The sequence below is a fragment of the Cnephaeus nilssonii genome (assembly GCF_951640355.1).
Source record: "Cnephaeus nilssonii genome assembly, chromosome: 4".
In the NCBI taxonomy this organism is placed as follows: domain Eukaryota; kingdom Metazoa; phylum Chordata; class Mammalia; order Chiroptera; family Vespertilionidae; genus Cnephaeus; species Cnephaeus nilssonii.
The window spans coordinates 19,799,741-19,816,990 of record NC_137075.1 but is presented as its reverse complement, the minus strand read 5'-3'; the positions used below and the strand labels follow the sequence as shown (position 1 = coordinate 19,816,990).

The 17,250-nt window shown below is 46.3% G+C and overlaps 1 protein-coding gene across 7 annotated transcripts in view; it reads left to right on the top strand.

Annotated features, from left to right (window-relative positions):
• Positions 1 to 399: 399 nt before the first annotated feature.
• MIPOL1 (mirror-image polydactyly 1) overlaps positions 400 to 17,250 on the top strand; it is a 340,115-nt gene continuing 323,264 nt past the window's right edge. For 6 of the 7 annotated variants that reach the window (XM_079767462.1, XM_079767463.1, XM_079767465.1 and 3 more), the window contains exon 1: positions 400 to 594. The gene's annotated coding sequence lies outside the window, so the exon portion shown is untranslated. The other variant, XM_079767460.1, reaches the window with a different exon arrangement.

Genomic DNA, 17,250 nt, shown 5'->3' with positions numbered 1-17,250 from the left:
TCCCCGGCGTCGCAATGGCCCTCTCCCCCTCACCTCCACCCACACACAAACACCACAGGAAACCCCATCGCACCGGCTCCCCCGGAGGCCAGGCGACGCTCCCCGGAGGCCACAGGACGCGTTTTCAGCCTCGCGGTTGTCCTCCTCTACCCGATGGGGTTTCGTGCAGACAGTACGTCCAATATTCTGCTTTCGCAGCTCGCGCCGGTGGCCTCGGCCCGGACCCTCGCAGCCCCGGGGGGAGCGGCCCCGGAAGACACTAGGACCGCCTCCTTCGGTCTCCAAACTCCTCGGAGGACTGGCCCCGCTCGCTCCCTCTCCTCCCCGGGAGACCCCGCCCCGCGGCCCCGGCGCGCGGCACGCGCATGCCCGGTGCGCACCGTCTGCCCCACCGGGAGCGCCTTCGGCTCGGTTCCCCGAGGGCCCCCGCGCGCCGTGCGCTACCTCCCTCCGCCGCGCCCCGCCGCGCCCCGCCCCGTGGTTTGCGGGTGCGCGCACCTCCTCGCGCGGGAGAGCCCGGCCGGTGAGCCGCGATTGGCTGGCGGGCGGCGGTGTGTCAGGCCCCAGAAACTCTGGGGTACGGTCTCCTCCCAGGTAAACGGGTTTGCGGGGCGCTCGGGGCGGAAGGGTGGGCTTAGAACCGCCCTGCAGACCCCGCCGCGGTCTCCTCGGAGGAGGTGGAGGGGCGGCGCGGGATCTGCACCCCGGGAGTGTTGGCCCCGGGCGGCCGGAGGGAAGGGGCTCCCTGGAAGGTCAGCCTCGTGGGGGTCCGCAGGTCGTCTGTCTGGGTGTGATCCAGGCATCTTCACTTAGTCCCCGTTAGAAGAGTTAGCGTTTTATCCAGGGGTGCAGGTTTGTGTTTGTCTCCCTGAAGTGGCAGCGAGTTAGAGGGTAGAGTCCCGATAGACCCTGTGCCCTTGAGAGCCACTTAATCGTTTTGTATTTCATTTCTAACACCGGTAACTTTCGGCAAAGAATGCGGTGCTTCTTTAGGTACAGAGAGTCGTGCTTTGGAAAAGTACTGTGTGCATATTTTTTTGAATCACAATGTTTCTCGGCCCAAATTTCTCTTCCCTGGACGATGACATCACCCAGCAGAATTTGTGAAGTACTTTAAGCTCCGTGGATGGAAGGAACCGGATAAACACAGGATAACGGCATGAGTAGACAGGAAAAGTAGAAAGAAAAACTTTCCACAAGAACCGACTTTTTGAAAAGCTCGTTTGAACATTTTGTGGAAATTAAGTCATCGTAATTAGTAGGCAAAGGTAAACCAAAACAAAGGGCCAAACAAAATTACATTTCAAGGAGGCTCCCCTTTCTTCCCCAGATAATTTTAATAACACCATCACAAGGTGTTGGCTTGTCAAAGTTTTTCCCCTTGGGATCTAGTGTGAAACGAAGTTACATTTTCATTTGGGAATTTTATGCAACAGTATACCAAGAATATTAATGAAAACAAAGCTGACTTCTACATTAGGTAACAGGAATTAAAGATATCACATTGGTGAGAGATGATGGCAAGTCAGAAAAGTGAATGGGAGATGTACACAAGTGTCCTTCAAAGACAGAGTTTATACATTTTTTTTGTGTGTTAATTTTTAAAGCAATAGACCTCCAGAAAAGTGCATGAATCGTAAGTGTACAGCTCGCTGAATTTTCACAAAGTACCTGGATCAAGAAAAAGCATTACTTGCCTCCTGGAAGGCCCACTTTGTGCCCCTTTCCAAAGATAACCATTACCTTGAATTTTTAACATCAGCAATGAATTTATCTATTATTTACTTTATGTAAATGGAATCATACAGTATATAGTCCTTTGTGTCTCACTTTGCCCATATTGTATTTGTGAGATTTATGCAGTTATGTAGCGGTAGTTTGTTTTTCTTAGGCTGTATGGTATTCTACCCAGTTTTTGGCTATTACCAATAGGACTGCTATGGGCATTTTTGTAAGTATTTTGGTGAACGTAAGTAGACATTAACATGTAATGAATTTTGGAGATTAACACACTGGTTAAATGGCTGTATTATAGGATATGCAGGTATGTATTTTTCAAATTAATTATGTTAAGGAACACTACTTTTTAGCAATGTTTGAGAATTGTGGCTTCTCCAAAAGCTTACAACTCTTAGTATTATCTTATTTATTTTAGCCATTTTGGTAGGTATAGTGATATCACTTCGGGGTTTTCCCCTGACTTCCCTAATGACTAATAATATTTAACACCTCTTCGTATGTTTATTGGCCTTTTGGATATCCTTTATTGAAGAGGTCATCACATTTTATGTAAAGAGCCAGAGAGTAAATACAGGCAGTCTTTGTTTTGTAGAGTTTCAGTTAAAGCAATACTTGGTGACGCTAGGGCTGCCTGTATTTTAGGCTTTCCTTCCTTCTTTCCTTTCTTTTTTGCCTGCCTGTTTACTTGCCTGCCTGTCTCCCTCCCTCCTTTCTTGTTTCATAGTTTTCTAACCCTTGCTATGTGGAAAAATGTTCAGAAACGATTCTTTAATCTTTTCATCGATGGTGGTGAAATCGTTAACTGAGATAGATTATATTGGAAAAGTATAAATACATAAATAGTATTAAGTAATGTGTGCTGTAGTATTTTAGGGCTAACATTTAAATCCCTGAACATCCTTTCTTTGCTTTTTACCAGTTTTACCTCAAGACTAATTAGAGACCCATTTGAGACTTCTTTAAATTATTCTTATTGCTCCTTTCCTTTCTCCCATCCCTTGAAAACTGAGGAACAAAAGACAGGTAAGAAGTGAGAAAAGAAAGGAGACATAGCCTTCTTTGATATTGCATAAAAGGCTAGGGAAAGGGTAACTATCCAGACAGTTGTGGATAAAAAGTTTTAAAAAGCATAAAATACTATTAAAATACTTTGAGATGGATATTGTCTTTTGAGCTGTTCCATCTTGGGATGGCTTGATTGAAAAGTATATCTACCGATTGAGTATGTATATTTATAATATGGGAAATAATAGCCAGTGGATTGGGCCATGAAACTCAGCCGTGGCACCTCTGCCCAGGATGAAGGTCTCTCTTCCTGAAATGCCCCATTGGGCTGTCCAGGTCTTCTCTTACTTTGGGCTCCCTGCCTTTCACTCTGTACCAAAAGTATCAAAAAACTTTCAAAAGTATCACTTTCTTTGAATACTATCTCAGCCTATATTAACATTTTAAGCTAACACTTTCTTTTTTTTTAGGTGGTTTATAGAAATGAATTAAGTGTATATTTAGATATATACTAAAACTAATGAGAAGCTTGCAGGTAATCTCCATCAATGTAATTTTTCTTTTATATGGATAATTGAATTTTTTCAGTTTTACTTGATTGTTATACAAACACAGATTTAAGATAAACCACTAGGCATTGGCTTCTACCATCAACAACCCACTGCTATCCTTAAGCCTTTCTTAAACAGAAATTCTGGACACAATTGTGCATTTATATATTCATATACATATATGCATACACACATAATTTGACTAGTATATTTGGTAAATACCTCTGTTTTATAATTGCCACACAAAACAATTGTACTTATATGCAATGTTTTTACTGCACTTCTTGAGCCAGAGTTGGAGTTATTACAAATTATTATGGCCCTAGCCAGTTTGGATAGAATGTCGGCCTGCGGACTGAAGGGTCCCAGGTTTGATTCTGGCCAAGGGCACATGTCTGGGTTGCGGGCTCGATCCCCAGGAGGCAGCCGATCAATGATTCTCTCTCATCATTTATGTTTCTATCTCTCTCTCCCTCTTCCTTCCTCTCTGAAATCAATAAAGAAATATATTAAAAAAGAACACACACCCAAAAACAAAAAAAACACACAACAAATTACTATCGCTGGTAAAGGGTATGTGCTGAAGAGGGGATTTTCTAACAAGTGAATTTCCCCTACCCTCTTGGCTTCTGACTGCATATAGGAACAAAGAGGGTATTTATGTAGTATAAAAGTTGAGTGGTACTAGACCCTGATTGATGCGTCTGTATGAATAAGGATATATCTGTCAGTCCAGTCGCTGTCATTAGCTTCCTAGAGTACCTACTCCCTAAACATTGCCTGCATCACAATGGGCAACAAAATTTGCCTTTCCTGATTGCAGTTTCTATTTTTAGATACTTCATATAGGTTTACTTTGTTTAAAGTCTTTCTCTACTATTATCTATTATTTGTTGCTTTTATGCTTTACTTCCAGCAAATAATGTTATTACTAAAACTAGAGGCCCAGTGCATGAAATTCATGCACGGGGGTGGGGGTGGGGGTGGGGGGTGTTCCTCAGCCCGGCCTGCACCTTCTCCAATCTGGGATCCCTCAAAGGATGTCCTACTGCTGGTTTACAGGGATCGGGCCTAAACTGGCAGTTGGACAGCCCTCTCGCAATCCGGGACTGCTGGCTCCTAACCGCTCACCTGCCTGCCTGATTGCCCCTAACCACTCTGCCTGCCGGCCTGCTTGCCCCTAACTGCCCCCCGCCGCTGGCCTGCTCGCCCCCAAATGCCCCCCCGCCAGCCTGATCACCCCCAACTGCCCCCCGTGCCAGTGTGCTCGCCCCCAACTGCCCCCCCTGCTGGCCTGCTCGCCTCCTCCTTCCCTCCCCACTGGCCTGCTCGCCCCCAACTGCCCCCCTGCTGGCCTGCTCACTCCAAACTGCCCCCCCCCGCTGTCCTGGTCACCTCCAACTGACCCCCACTGACGTCCTGCTCGCCCCCAACTGGCCCCCCTGCTGGTCTGCTTACCCCCAAGGCCCCACCCCCCACCAGCCTGATCACTCACAACTGCCGTCCCATCCTGGCCTGATCACCCACAACTGCCCTCCCCTCTTGGCCTCTAACCGCCTCTACCTCGGCCCCGCCACCATGGTTTTGTCCAGAAGCACATCCGGAAGGTCTCCTGGAAGGTCTCCCAGTCTAATTAGCATATTACCCTTTTATTAGTATAGATGTCCAGATCCCTGTGACTGGGATGGGCAGAGGATAGCTCATTTTCTTCTCACATGCCACCTACAGAGATAGCTTTAGGGTTGATGAGAAAAAAAGAGATAAAGAACAACATCAATCAATTCTTATTGCTCGTTAGTACTGTATTATCTCCTCTTCCTTTTTAATTTAATGGATTTTAAGACTTAAGGAGAGGATAGTGCTGTTTTAGGGCATTCATTGCAAAAGCAGTGGATTATAGTGAATGGGCACTAGGCATAAGAGCAGAATAAGTATGGCTTACTATCTTTCTGTGTTAACCTTTCCTGGAACTGGCTTTCTTTTGTAAAATGAGGCATTTTGGCCAACTGTCTCTAATAATAATCCTTTCCTAAAGACACAATAGGGAAGCACAAAATTTAGAACTTAGAATTTAAATGACCTTGGAGGTCATTCTGGCTACCCTCAGTTGATTTTTTTTCTGTAAAAACACTGATGCCTTGAGATGTTGTATTTAGTCACATCTTTCCTAAAATCCGGTTCTCCTAACTTGTATCCCAGTTACTTTTTCCATTATACTACTTGTGATAGGCAGCCTTCAAAGATAATCCTGTATTCACATTCTTATGTAATCCTTTCCCCTGAAGGTAGGCTGGATCTAGAGGCTCACTTCTAAAAGAATATGGCAAAAATCGTCAGTGTCACTTAAGAGATTAGATTACAAAATACTGCAACTTCTTTTTTGCTGGCACTCTTGCTTGCTCACTTCGATGAAGCCAGCTATCCTGTTATGAGTTTACCTGGTTAGAGACCCCCCTGTCAAAGACTTGAGGAGGGTTGGCCCTTTGTGAAAATCTCTTCCCTTACAGATTTATGTGTGGGTAATTGATTGACAATTATTGACAATTTACTGTGTGTTAAATTTCCCTGTATAATTGTGAATTCTGTTCCCCCCTGTAGTTCTGTTAATTTTTTGATTTATTTATTATGAGGTCATATTATTAGAAGCATATCTTCTCTAATAAAATGGTAATATGCAAATTAACCATCACTCTGCTACATAAGCCACGCCCACCACCCAAGCCACGCCCACCAGCCAATCAGGGCGAGTATGCAAATTAACCCAAACCAAGATGGCTACAGCCACAGAGAGCAAGGTTTCCCAGGTAACAGAGCAAGCCAAGCTTTCCATAGCCGTTGCAGGCCTAAGCCTCCACTCAAGCTACAAAGTTTCAATTATAGAAGGTAAACAAATTCAAACAAATGGCAACAGAATGGAGCTTGAGAGAGCAGGCCAGGGTTGCCGCCAGCAACAGGGGAAGCAAAGCTTTAAAGCACACCCTGGCTGGGCCCACCCGCTTAAGGCAACAAAGTTTCAACTGTAGAAGGTGAATTAACTGCCACAGAGATGGCTGCCACCCCAGAGGGAACAGCAGGCTTGGCTCTGCTCCAGGCTACAAAGTTTCAATTGTAGAAGGAAAATAAATCCCAGATGCCAGGGCCTCCCCTTGGGTTGCCAGGGGGCGTGGCCCGCCTGCAAACCACCACAGGCCCCTCGCTCAGGCCACCCCACGCCCCAAGGGAACCCCACCCTGATCTGGGACACCCTTCAGGGCAAACCAGCTGGCCCCCACCCGTGCACCAGGCCTCTATCTTATCTAATAAAAGAGTAATATGCAGATTGATCATCACTGCAACACACAATATAGCTGCCCCCATGTGGTCAAAGATCCTGCCCCCATGTGGACACAAGATGGCCACCACAAGATGGCCAGCAGGGGAGGGCAGTTGGGAGGTACCCGGCCTGCAAGGGAGGGCAGTTGAGAGGGACCAGGCTTGCAAGGGAGGGCAATTGGAGGTGATCAACCCTGCAGGAGAGGGCAGTTAGGGGTGACCAGGCTGGCAGAGGAGGGAAGTTGGGGGCAAACAGGCTGGCAGGGGAGCAGTTAAGCATCAATCAGGCTGGCAGCGGAGTGGTTAGGGGGTGATCAGGCTGGCAGGCAGAAGCGGTTAGGGGCAATCAGGAAGGCAGGCAGGCAAGCAGTTGGGAGCCAGCAGTCCTGGATTGTGAGAGGGATGTCCGACTGCCCGTTTAGGCCCGATCCCACCAGGATCGGGCCTAAACGGGCAGTCGGACATCCCTCCAGGAGTCCCAGATTGGAGAGGGTACAGGCTGGGTTGAGGGACAACCCCCCGCCGTGCACGAATTTCGTGCACCGGGCTTCTAGTAGCTTTATAATTGGTCTGTCTTCCAATGAATTGAACCATTTTTCCCCATTAATAAGTATCTTTTTTAAATCTCTAGTAATGCTTTTTATTTTAAAGTTCAGTCTGATTTTTTAAATAAACTTTCATTTCAAAATAATTTTAGACTTACCAAAATGTTGCAAAAATAGTACAGAAAGTTCCTGTAAACCCTTCACCCTAGTTCTGATGTTAATGCATAATCATAGTACAATGATCAAAACCAAGAAGTTAATATTGTTATAATACTATTCACTAAATTATATGCTTTATCCAGATATCGCTAGTTTTTCTATTAGTGTTCTTTTTCTGTTCTGGGACCCAGTCCAGGTTTCATGTTGTATTTAGTTGTCATGTTTCCTGAGTCTTCTCCAAGCTGTGACCTCTTTCTGATTTTGATATAGCTTTGTCAGCCTTCTTTTGGTTAATGTGTGCATAGAATTGGATTTTTAAAAATCAGCTGGACATCTTTGTTTTACAATTGGAACATTTAATATTTGGATCATTTAATCCATTCCTATTTTGCATTATTCTATTTTTACCCTCTGTTTCTTTGGAAATTATACATTTACCTTTCTTTTAGTGGTTGTTGTAGAGACTTTTGGATCCTGGAATGTATCTTTTCAGACCTTGCATTTTCTTTCATGTGTATATGTATCTAAACATATAGTTTTGTATGCTTTTTTATTTTCTTAATATAATAATGATTATGTTTTATTAGTTTATAACTATCCCTTTTTGTTTAATCACTAGAGGCCCGGTGCACAAAATTCATGCACTCGGAAGGGGGGGGTCCCTCAGCCCAGTCTGCGCCCTCTCGCAGTCCAGGAGCCCTCGGGAGATGTCCGACTGACAGATTAAGGGAGCGGGCCTGAGCTGTCAGTAGGACACCCTTAGCACTGCTGTGGAGGCTGGAGAGGCTCCCGCCACCACAGCTGTGCTCGCCAGCTGTGAGCCTGGCTTCTGACTGAGTGGCACGCCCCCTGTGGGAGTGCACTGATCACCAGGGGGCAGCTCCTGCATTGAACATCTGCTCCCTGGTGGTCAGTGTGCGTCATAGCAACCGGTCATTCTGCCATTTGGTCAATTTGCATATTAGCCTTTTATTATATACTAGAGGCCCAATGCATGAAATTTGTGCAAGAGTAGGCCCTCCTTCCCCCAGCTGCTGGCACCGGCTTCCCTCTGGCACCCAGAACCCAGGCTTCCCTCCGGCTGCTGGCAGGCACCTGGGACCCGGGCTTCCCTCGCAGCCCCGGTTCCGTCCGGAAGGTCATCCAGAAGGATGTCTGGTCTAATTAGCATATTACGCTTTTATTATTATAGAGGATAGTTTATACATGTTTCTGTGTCAGTATACACATGCATAGAGTTTATAGTATTTATGTACTATAGTGTGTTTAACCAGGCCCTAATTGGTAGGTGTTTGTGCTAATTATAATTTTTAATATAAACAGCACCACAGTTTATATTCTTGTATGTATATGTTTGTACCCTTTGCTAGAACATAGGTTTCTAGAATTAGAAGGATAAAATCAAAGTTTGTATGTTTATTTATTTAGTTAAAATTGTGGGCCATTCTTTTTATTTTCTACTAGTGGCCTGGTGCACAAAATTTGTGCATGGGGGAGGGGTGTTCCCTCAGCCCAGCCTGCATCCTCTCCAATCGGGGGCCCCTTGGGGGATGTCTGACTGCCGGTTTAGGCCCAATCCCACAGGCAGTCGGACATCCCTCTCGCAATCTGGGACTGCTGGGTCCTAACTGCTCACCTGCATGCCGGCCTGATTGCCCCAACTGCCCTCCCCTGCCGGCCTGATCTCACCCCCAACGGCCCTCCCCTGCCGGTCTGATCTAGCCCCCAACTGCCTTCCCCTGCCAACCTGGTCACCCCCAACTGCCCTCCCCTGCTGGCCTGATTGCCCCTAACCCCCTGCTGGCCTGATCTCGCCCCCAACTGCCCAGCCCTGCCGGCCTGATCGTCCCTAACTGCCTCTGCCTCAGTCCCCACCACCATGGCTTTGTCTGGAAGGAAGTCAGACGTCCGGAAGATGGCCGATTGATCTGGTCTAATTAGCATATTACCATTTTATTAGTATAGATAGATTATCTAGGATAGGATTGCTTAAATCGGGGCGGGAGGAGCCTTTTTCAGCAGGAGGAGATGCTCTTGGCAGACAAAAATACCTAATCCCTATATCGGGACTGATAGTCAGCCATATGCACTATACTGCCAAACTGGTCATTAAAAAATTGAACCAAAAAAAAAAAAATTGAACCGCTTTCTTACACCTTACACCAAACAGCTGTTGCCCTTAAAACCTCTTCTCAGCCCCCACCTTATGTTCTGCCTTCGCAGTTCACCCAGATTAGGTTCTGATTGGTCGGTTTCTATGCCAGTCAGCGTCAAAAGCTCTGCCTTCTAAGCAGCCATTGGCTCCTCCCAGTTCACCGAGATTTGGTTCTTATTAGTCGGTTTCTATGCCAGTCAGCATCAAAAGCTCCACCTCCTAGGTAGCCATTGGCTCCTCGCAGTTGGTTTCTATGCCAGTCAGCGTCTCAGGGCCTACCTCCGGGCCTTATCAGAGAGGTGGGGCTGATCAGGCAGGCTGAACTGCTGACCTCTGGGAGAGAGAGAGAGGCAAGGGCTGATCAGTAGTTGCCATGGAGGCTGCAGATCAGACCCTACTTCTCTCTCTGGGCCTCTCCAGCAGCCACGGCAGCTGCTGATCAGCCCCGCCTCTCTCTCCGAGAGGTCAGCAGTTCAGCCCACTCACCAGTCCCTGCCCACCTGAGCCTGCTGCATGTGCAGCCTGGTGTTCAGTCATCCCTTCGGTCATTTTGGATGTTATGGACCCTGGCTCTTTATATATATAGATGGCATAGTTATTTAAAATATATATATATGTTCATTATGAACTCTTTCAAGCAATATCTATAATAATAAAAGCGTAATATGCTAATTAGACTGGACGTCCTTCCAGACGAAGCCGGGGCTGTGAGGGAAGCCCAGGTCCCACGTGCCTGCCTGCGGCTGGAGGGAAGCCCAGGTCTCGGGTGCCTGCCTGCAGCTGGAGGGAAGCCCAGGTCCCAGGTGCCAGAGGGAAGCCGGTGACAGCAGCTGGGGGAAGGAAGGCCTACTCTTGCATGAATTTTGTGCATCAGGCCTCTAGTAAATAAATAAAAAGGTGACAGCAAAACATTATCCCAAGTTCTATAACCCCAACCAAAACAACCATAATTAAACACCAGATGCATAGCATTCTATGTTTCTGATTCAGTATTAAAACAAAACAATATAAAACAAAACAGAAAGGTACCTGTACATTTTTGTAAAATTAAACAACACCAAGAATGGAGAAAAAAAAGTCTGAACGTTTCCAGAAAGAAAACAAAAATAGGCTACCTAAATAAAATAATTAAATGAATATACCAGCATCTGCTTTCTTGACCAGCATTATCATCTGGTAGAAGAGTATTGCAGTTATTTCAAAGCTTTAAAGAATAATCCTTTTTTTTAAAGATTTTTAAAAATTATTATTTTAGAGAGAGAGGAAGAGAGAGGGAGAAAGAGAAACATCGATGTGAGAGTGAGACAATAATCAGCTGCCTCCTGCATGGTGGGGATTGAACCTGAAACCCGGGCATGTGCCCTGTCTAGGAATCCAACCGGCAACTGTTTGGTACACAGGATGACGCCCAACCAAGAGAGCCACACCTGCCAGGGCTGAACCGTAGGTTATTTAGAAGTGTTTGAGGATTTTCGAGATACCTTTCTGTTACTCATTTCTAGTTTGTTTCTGTTGTAGTAAAAGAACACAATTTGTAAAATTTCAGTCTTTATAAATATGTTGAGGTTTGTTTTATGGACCAGAATAGAGTCATTTCTAGTAAATGTGCCATGTGCACTTGAAAAAATTGTGTATTCTGCCATGTTAGGTTTTCTATAAATGTCAGGTCAAATTGATTGATATACTGAGTCTTCTATATCTTTGCTGATTTTTCTGGATGCTTATTCCCCTGATTGCTGAGAGAGATATAGTGAAGTTTTCAACTATAATTAGGGATTTGTCTGATGATTTTTTATCATATGATTGGTGATTTTGAGACTTGTTAAGTACTTATATATTGGGATTGTTTATGTCTTGTTAGAGAAAAAACACTTTAATGACTTCTTTAGTCTTGGTAATACTTCTTGTTTTATTTTGTTTGATATTAATATAACTACATTCTTTTGATTAGTACTTGTATGCTTTTTTTCCACTGTGCTCTATTATACTAAACTAGAGGCCCAGTGCACGAAATTCATACACTGGGAGGGAGGGTCACTCAGCCTAGCCTGCACCCTCTCACAGTCCGGGACCCCTCGGGGGATGTAGCAGTGTGCCAAATGGCAGGCGGCCAGGGAGGAGCTCGAATTGGGGCTGAGCACCACTCACGCTCATCCCGGCCCACTGCGCCTGCTGCTGTGGAGTCGGGAGAGGCTCCCGGCTTTTGGCTGAGTGGCGCTCCCCCTGTGGGAGCGCACTGATCACCAGGGGGCAGCTCCTGCATTAAGCGTCTGCCCCCTGATGGTCAGTGTGCATCATAGAGACCAGTTGTTCCAATCATTCTGCTGTAAAGGTCGCTTAAGCTCTTATTATATAGGTTAGAGGCCCGGTGCACAAATTTGTGCACCAGTGGGGTCCCTCAGCCTGGCCTGTGGGATCAGGCCGAAACTGGCTCTCTGATATCCCTTGAGGAGTCCCAGATTGTGAGAGGGTGCAGGCCAGGCTGAGGGACCCCACCAGTGCATGATCGGGGCCAAGGAGGAATGCAGCAGGTTGGCCAGCAGGAGAGGGACTGCGGGAGGGCTCCAGGGTGTGTCCAACCCATCACGCTCAGTGCCGATTAGCCGGACCCCAGCAGCAAGCTAACCTACCAGTCGGAGCATCTGCCCCTTGGTGGTCAGTGCACGTCATAGCGAGCAGTTGAGCAGCCTTAGCATATCATTAGCATATTACACTTTGATTGGTTGAACGGCCGACCAGTTGACCAGACACTTAGCATATTAGACTTTTGTTATATAGGATAATACATAATGAAGAAAGGGTAATTTGTAGGATTTTTTTCATTTTGTGTTGATAGCATTCAGAACATGTACACAAGGTGATAGAACGTTTTAGGTTGAAGAAATTTGAGAAATGGCAAGTGCAAGGAGGGCTCTCTAGCCTCCCTCTTCTCCCTGAAGCACTTCATATATGACCCTCACATGAGAGTTGCCCTCCGTGTACCCAGAGGGAAGGAGCGTCCTCCTCTCCAAAGACAGAGATAAGGATCCTTAGAGGAACTCAAAGAAACAGGCCTTGCTATGTTTCCCCCAGTTTCCTACTCTTGGCTCCTATATCCTTTGTCCTATCACGTTTTCCAGGACTTTCCACTTTTCATCAGACATAGTATAAAAAGGCTCAGGCTTAACCATTTCTTGGGTCTTTATTTCCTTGTGAAGGCTCCTTTGTCACATTAAACTTACATTAAATAAATATTTATGCTTTTCTCCTGTTAATCTTTGTTGTCAGTTTAATATTCAGGTCCAGCCAGGGATTTTAAGAGGATTGCGAAAAAGTTTTCCCTCCCCTATGGTGTGTATTTAATTTATGTATTCATTTATTTTAAATAATGTTTTGATCTTAGGAGGTATGTCTTATAAATTATGACCTGAGATCATGTAATTTTATGTTAAGGTATAATGATAAAAGTGTTTCTCACATAATTAGAAAACTTTTGCATTATTATTCTACTTGGGTGATATTTGAATGGTTAATTTCTATAGATGCTGTTTGTATTGGAGTGTTGAAATGCTGTTTTGCATTAAGTTTCAACCATATACATGTAACCTGAAATTTTTTCAAATGTTTAAATTCCTTATTTTTAATGAAATATTTTCTGAAGTATGACTTCTTCAAGCAGCATGTCTTGAAACTAATTAGTACTTTAATTATCTTTTAAATTGAATGTAAATTGAAGCCATTTCCTTAATTTATGTCAAATAGCTTATTACCAGCATGGGAGCTGCAGATATTCTGTGATATAGCTTATGATAACCCAAAGTAGAACATTTTATTCAGTGGCATGAGCTGGCACAGTGGGCAAGATTATTCTAATTCATTTGGGTAAGGGAACTGTAGCTTAGGAAGTTCATATACAAAAACTCACTGTCTGAGTTTCTTTGTCATTCTTCACTGGTAAGAAACTCAATTTAGGGTTTCACTGGCTTAATTTCTATTGTCTTTATTTCATGCAAATGATTAATTTGTCTCCATTTAAATTAAAATCTAAGTTTACACCTTTAAATGCCTATGTTTTTGTTTGTTAACCATCTTAGAATTAAAATCTCATTTAGAACATTTTGCCACATGATTACTTACTGGTGGGTTTGGAAGCACCTGTTTGGTCTATGTGTAATGCACCTTAAATATTACAGAAATTACTTTCACTAAAATTTTTCAAAATAGTTGATCTTCTAAAATATGTTCTTAATTTTAGGTAGTACTTTATGGAAAACAAAAGACCATATTATTTGCTTATTAGTAGATAAAAATTTAGACTAGTTTTTAACATTGCCACAGTTCATGTTAATGGGATTTTAAAAAGCTGCCATAAAGATGTTCCTTCCAGTGCTATTCATAACAGAAAACTATAATATTGTCATCAATGGAATATTAAACTACTATTAAAGTGGTTCAAAAAATGTTTATGATATAATAGTACAAAAAATCAAGTACTTGTAGTCTTTATATTACACCTATCTATATCTTATATAATAAAAGCCTAGGTGGCATCACGCCCTAATGCGACGTGATCACAATATGGCCACTACAAGATGGCTGGCAGGGGAGGGCAGTTGTGGGCAATCAGGCAGGCAGGGGAGGGCAGTTGGGGGTGATTGGGCCAGCAGGGGAGGGCAGTTGGGTGCGACCAAGCTGGCAGGGGAGGGCAGTTGGGGGCGAGATCAGGCCAGCAGGGGAAGGCAGTTGGGGGTGACCAGGCCAGAAGGGGAGGGCAGTTGGGGGCAATCGGGCCGGCAGGGGAGGGCAGTTGGGGGCAATCGGGCCAGAAGGGGAGGGAAGTTGGGGGCGATCGGGCCGGCAGGGGAGGGCAGTTGGGGGCGATCAGGCCAGCAGGGGAGGGCAGTTGGGGGCAATTGGTCCAGCAGGGGAGGGCAGTTGGGGATGATCAGGCTGGCAGGGGAGCAGTTAGGGGGCGATTAGGGCAGCTGGGGAGGGCAATTGGGGGCGATTGGGCTGGCAGGGGAGGGCAGTTGGGGCGATGGGGCTGGCAGGGGAGCAGGTAGGCATCAATCAGGCCAGCAGGGGAGCGGTTAGGGGGCAAACAGGCTGGCAGGCAGAAGCGGTTAGGGGCAATCAGGCAGGCAGGCAGGCAGGCCACAGGGATCGGGCCTAAACTGGCAGTCAGACATCCCCCACGGGGTCCCAAATTGGAGAGGGTGCAGGCCGGGCTGAGGGACAACCCCCCATGCACGAATTTCATGCCCCGGGCCTCTAGTAATATATAAAGCCTAAGCAACCAGCCGACTGGCCGGTAGCTATGACACACAATGAACGTTAGGGGGCAGACGCTCCGACTGCTAGCTGTGATGTGCACTGACCACCAGGGGCAGTTGCTCAACGCAGGAGCTGCCGAGCTGTGGTGACTTGGCATCTGCGGTTTTCCAGTGGCGCACCCAGAACCAGAGAGGAAGGAGCCTGATTCTGGGGTGTGTCACTCTAAAACTGCCTTGTCGCAATCTGGGACCCCTTGGGGGATGTCAGAGAGCCAGTTTTTGCCCCATCCCCACAGGCCAGGCTGAGGGACCCAACTGGTGCACAAATCCGTGCACCGGTACTCTAGTATAAATATGTAAAACAAAAATGACAAAGCTACCACACTAAGATTTTAAGAATATTTTATGTTTTGGTAGTGAGTGTAAGTGGTAATCTTTTTCTTCTCTTCTTTCTACTTTTGTTTTAGTGTATTCTGGACTATTTTCCATAGGATATGGTTATTTGGACAGTGCCTAGAATTATCTCTCTCTCTCTTTTTTTTCTTTCAATAGTAATGTCTACAAATTCAAGAATTCAGTATTGTTTGATGTTAATATTGGATCAGCTCTAACTTCTAGTGCTTATTGTAGTCAGAGTATAACCAGTGTGTTTGTTTTAAAGGAAATAATAATTTTAAGCCCTTTCTGATCTTCTAAATGAGTTGTCCAAAGATTGGAAAGTAAGTAATTATATAGAAACTAGAGGACTGATGCATGAAATTCGTCCAAGGGCCTTGGCCCTCGCAGCCCCGGCTGCCTCGGCTGGCCCTCGCAGCCCCTTCCAGCCCTCACAGCCCCTCACAGCCCCTCACAGCCTCTCGCAGCCTCAGCCGGCCCTCACAGCCCCTCACAGCCCCTCACAGCCCCTCACAGCCCTCGCAGCCCCTTGCAGCCCCTCTCAGCCCAGGCTGCCTTGACTGGCCCTTGCAGCCCAGGCTTCATCCAGAAGGTCATCCGGAAGGATCTCCAGACGGTTGTTTTGCTGTTCGGTATAATTAGCATATTAGCTCTTTATTATATAGGGTATGTTTCCTATTATTTTTAAAGAGTTAAAAATAGTTACTTTCTAAGATTTGACAATGAAGTGTGTGTGTGTGTGTGTGTGTGAGTGTGTGTGTGTGTGTGTGAGAGAGAGAGAGAGAGAGAGAGAGAGAGAGAGAGAGAGAGAGAAAGAATGAATATATGCATATTTTTGGAAGAGGGAAGCGGGGGATTGGATGAGCTTAGAGTTAAGCACCACAGGATCACCACTGACATTTGTTGTTATAAGGAACTCCTCTAGGTTAGAATTGGACTTGGGAAAGTGGCAGTCTCTAAGTTATGTACTAGGATCAGAAAGGCTGTGTTGCCCTAATAACGCCCAACTTGAGATTTAAAACAACACAAGTTTATGTCTCACCCATACAGAATTTGGTTTACCGATCAGAGTTCCTTCTATCTTCTGATGCCACTGTTTAAAGTATGATTTTTCAAGGTTGTTGCAGGAGGGGAAGAGAGGGCTATAGGATCTCATAGGATACCTGTAAGGTGAGTCTTGAGATTGGCATATTGGTGTGTCACTTCTGTCCACAGTAGTTTTGCTACGACTCTATCACATGACTCAAATATAAAGAAAGTGTAGTTTTCCTGTACATTCAGGAGTAGGAACTGCTGTGGTTGTAAGCCAACCAGTTTAGGGTTTAGAAGGGGAAAAGGTAGAAGAGTAAATAATGGTTAGATCTTGTTACGAACCAAACTAGAGGCCCAGTGCATGAAATTCGTGCATGGATATAGTCCCTAGCAGCTGCTGGCTGTTGGCCTGGGCCTCCGCTCTCCGGCTGCCAGCTTCCAGCCGGGGCCTCCCTTCATTCCATGCCTCCCGTTGGTGGTCAGCGCACGTCATAGCGAGTGATCGAACTCCCAGTCGGTCAAACTCCTGAGGGGACACTTTGCATATTAGGCTTTTATCTATATAGACTAGGGGCCCGGTGCACAAATTTGTGCACCTTGAAAGGAACTGTGGGCTGTGAGGCTGTGGTAGGCACAGGGGTGGGTCTCGGCCCATCTTCTCCACCCCTGCCTGGCCCCTCCTGCCGTGGCCCCTGATCCCGTCTGCTGGCAGCCCCGCTCCCGCTGCCACTGCTCCTATGCACTGACGGCACCGGCCCCACTCACATCCGCTGATGGCATGGAGCGATTGGGGCTGGCGCCAGCAGCGGGTACAAGCATGGCCAGCGCCGTGAGCGGGTACAAGTGGTGGCTGCTGCCCCAATCGCCCCTAAGGAGCAGGGGGATGTAGAGAAGCCCTCAGGGGCGATCGGGGCCGGCAGCCAGTGCTCGCACCCGCTGATGGCGCCGAGTGTCAGGACCGGCGCTGGGCACCAGCAGTGGGTGTGAGCGGTGGCACCCGCTGTGGGTGCGAGCGGCAGCTCCGGCGCAAGCAGTGGGTGCGAGCAGGGCTGGCGCCGGCAGCGGGTGCGAGCGCTGGGTGGGACCGTGGCACGGGAGCAAAG